This window comes from Quercus robur, chromosome 9 (genome assembly GCF_932294415.1).
Source record: "Quercus robur chromosome 9, dhQueRobu3.1, whole genome shotgun sequence".
Lineage (NCBI taxonomy): Eukaryota > Viridiplantae > Streptophyta > Magnoliopsida > Fagales > Fagaceae > Quercus > Quercus robur.
The window spans coordinates 52333017-52336434 of record NC_065542.1 but is presented as its reverse complement, the minus strand read 5'-3'; the positions used below and the strand labels follow the sequence as shown (position 1 = coordinate 52336434).

Sequence of the window (3418 nt, the reverse complement as noted above, 5' to 3'; positions counted from 1 at the left end):
TTTTCCTAGGTGAGGTGAGGTACTCTGAATCAAGATGATACCAAATAAATGACTAACCATCATGATTGGAAATATTACTTTGTGAATTTAGGTCAATGTCATTTTAAGGTGTGGTCTCACCTATAAAAAGGATGAGTGCATAATTACCACCAAAAAAGAAACTACCCTATAATAAAGCACATTTATCAATGCTTTCACTTGCTAGATTAAGATTGGGAATTGGAGTGCTATGGTTGAGGATGTCTCATAGTAATATATATTTTGAATAAAATTGCATTGTTTATGATTTTCCATTCAGGATAAATATTTATTGAGGTTATCCTGCTTCCTTTTTCTGTTTTTGAATCAGGCTTACAAACACATGTTTTAATAAGTGCGTTGAGAAAAGGTACAAAACTTTGTGTTAATTTCTTTCCTGCAATTTGCATGAACTTTTCTAAGTTGATTTTGAATTCACCTTTGTAGAATCCAGTTAACTTTTTTTACAAAGTTCAGTAATTTTTTCTCTATATTAATCAATTGCAGAAAGTACTCATTTGACATCCTTGTGTAAAGAAAATGTATCAAATTGGTCATATTATCATTTATTATTTTAGGTACAAGGAGTTTGAACTAAATATGGGTGAAAATAGTTGTATTGATCACTGCATATCAAAATATTGGCATGTAAGTTGACAATCATATTCACATATGGTTTACACAGTACTTCCCACAGTATAAACTTTTGATTGATGTACTTTTTTTTGAGGGGGTAGATTAAATTTCTCATTATTATATTACTCTCTTGTCTCTTGTTATAATTTGATTGATATAAAGTCATATCCATGTTATAATTTGCTTGATAAGTTTGTAAATATTTTCAAGCTACTCATAGATATCATGTATAAGGAGCAATGCAGATGTTTTAAATGTGGACTGACTCTCATCTATTGTCATATTCTTTTGAACTGGATTTTGTTACAAAAAAGACAATATTTTAGTTTCTTCTTACCTTCGACCCCTCCACACCAAAAGTTTCATTTTTCCCCTTGGCCTTTCTTTGAAGTCTGTTGTCTTGATGTTTGATTGGATTCTCTCCATCATGTTTCTGGCTTAAGTTTAATTTTATATCATCCATTAGTTCCATCCTTCCTTCACATTATTTTATTTAGTTTATCAATGCGTATTTTATACTGATAATTCTGTGCACCATGCCATTAGCTTAGAAATATCTGTGTAAGTCTTGCAGCCTTGGTGTTGCTTTAGAAAGGCCTAACCTTATAGACATGTGATTTTCCGTGACATCAGTATTTGAATAGTGTGGGTTGCTTGCTGGTTCTATTTTGTTTTGTGGTAATTTAGTGTATGGAATTGATATTTCATCACGTATGAATTATGATTTGCGTGCGATTACCATCATGTAATGGAAATAAAAGCAAGCTATTTTGTGTTTTTGCTAGGTGACTAATCTAATCGGCCAGCTGCTAGGTTCAGGTCGGCCCCCAATGTGAAATTAAGGCTATTCTGAAATTTGCTATACATTAGTTACGTGTTTACCTGGCTGGTTGCCAAAGGTTGATACTGGAATGATTTTTGTTTGTAGCAAACTCAATGAGGTGGTTCCATTTTGTTTTTTTTTTTTTTTAAAGTATTGGCGGCAATTTGAATTTATGTTGCTCCTAGATTTAAGTCATAAAATTGTTAGCTCTTCATAAATGAAATATTATTCTTGGAAAAATCATCAGTATTTGTGATGACTCTATAACATGTTGAATTTTTTTTGCTGCTGCTTGTTTCTTGGAAGTTTGCAAATGCTTGAAAGGAATGGAGATGTTAATGCACATTAAGGGCCCACTTCCTTTTAACAGCCAATTATGTTCAAATTACATGTTCCAATATTTTATAGGAACAAATACCAAATGGCTTTAGAATGACGAGTTTGTATAAATTTTGCGAAATCTAGAGAGAGAGAGAAAAATGCTTTGTGGCACTAATAAGTCTTCAACAATGAAAACATTCCATTGCTATTAGGGCTCTCTCAGACTTAGCTAGTGGAGGCTCTACTGACTCAAATGAGGCTCACACTTATCATTGTGGTCAATATGCTAAACTCTCAATGACAAAATTATTTTGATAATTTTTTTAAAAAGGACCGGATTGTTCGTTTTTGGTAAAATCAGTCAATTATGCTTAATTGTTTTTACCTTTTCTATTGGTAATTTTTGTTATTGTAGAAAATTTTTGGGATGTTTATTTTGTTTTAGATGGGTCTAAATATAATAATAATTTATGAAACAAAATTGCATAGACACTTTAGTTGGGTTGGTTATACTCGTGTCAGACACAGTCATTTGACACTTCTGCACACGTAGATCTAATGAAAATGCCTAAAAAATATAAAACTTGGTGTAGTAGCCTTGATTGATGACTGTTTCATACTAAATCTGTAGTTTCAATTCAAGTGTTTACTGAAAATTTTAAAATTATCAACAATCTTTGTATTGGATTTTTTGCATAACTTGCTAATTGTATAGTCGCCCTATTTCCAACCTTAGACACCACAATAAACACACAACTGTAATTAAGTTGCAAATGTTGCATAAGAACAAAGGTTATACATCTTCGGTTTTATAGTATATATTGATGATGCATAGAAAATCAGTAGGCTGAATGTTTTGGGTTTCAATGGGCTTGAGATTGCTTGGAAGGCTTGAAAAGAAAGAGGCACAAGATCAAAGGTGACCGGGGTGAACTGGCCAAGAACCCTCCAATGCTTAAGTTAGTTTTCTCACTTGAATTCAACAATTCCAACTCTATAAGTGGTGAAAAACTTACTTTGATTTCGTATGGCTGAGTCCTTTTATAGTGAGCTTTGGAGTGGTTACTTGTTTAGTAACTTCTTCAACGTGGATGGAAGTTAAAAGGTTCAGACTTAACTTCTACAACTGCCATCAGAAGTTAAGAACTTAGTGGGAAGTTAGAGCGATGAGTAAGAATTTTGCTCATACTTCAGAATAGTAGAACGTGGTCTGAATCATAAGCTTTTGGATATAGATTTACTCTGAAAATTTATAAGTGTTTGGTGGTCGTCCAAGTGACTCCATGCTAGACGACCTTCTTGCACTTGGATGACCTTTTTGGTCTTGAACGACACTGTCGACGAATTGGTGATAGTCTAATTTTTGGTTCACCATCATATATAAATAATAAATATATAAACATCAAGAAAACAACCTCAACTATGTTATTGTATAGGGAGGTATGCCCCTGAATGTGATGGAAGCTACCAAGAGAGATACGTAGGAAATTAATTGGTATATTCAAATATTTGTGGAAGAAACCAAGATAATTCCAGTTGATTTTTTTGTGAACAAGAGTAATTATTGTGGTTGGGCTAATTTCATGGGATGCTTTTTTTTTTTTTTTTGGTTTTCGATTT

General features: G+C 32.7%; 1 long non-coding RNA gene across 1 annotated transcript; it reads left to right on the top strand.

The window, feature by feature from the left end:
• The first annotated feature begins 594 nt into the window (after window positions 1-594).
• Window positions 595-1717, top strand: LOC126699031 (uncharacterized). The gene is made up of 2 exons (XR_007646672.1): window positions 595-666; window positions 1440-1717. It is a non-coding gene; the product is annotated as an uncharacterized LOC126699031 (long non-coding RNA).
• The last annotated feature ends 1701 nt before the right edge of the window (window positions 1718-3418 follow it).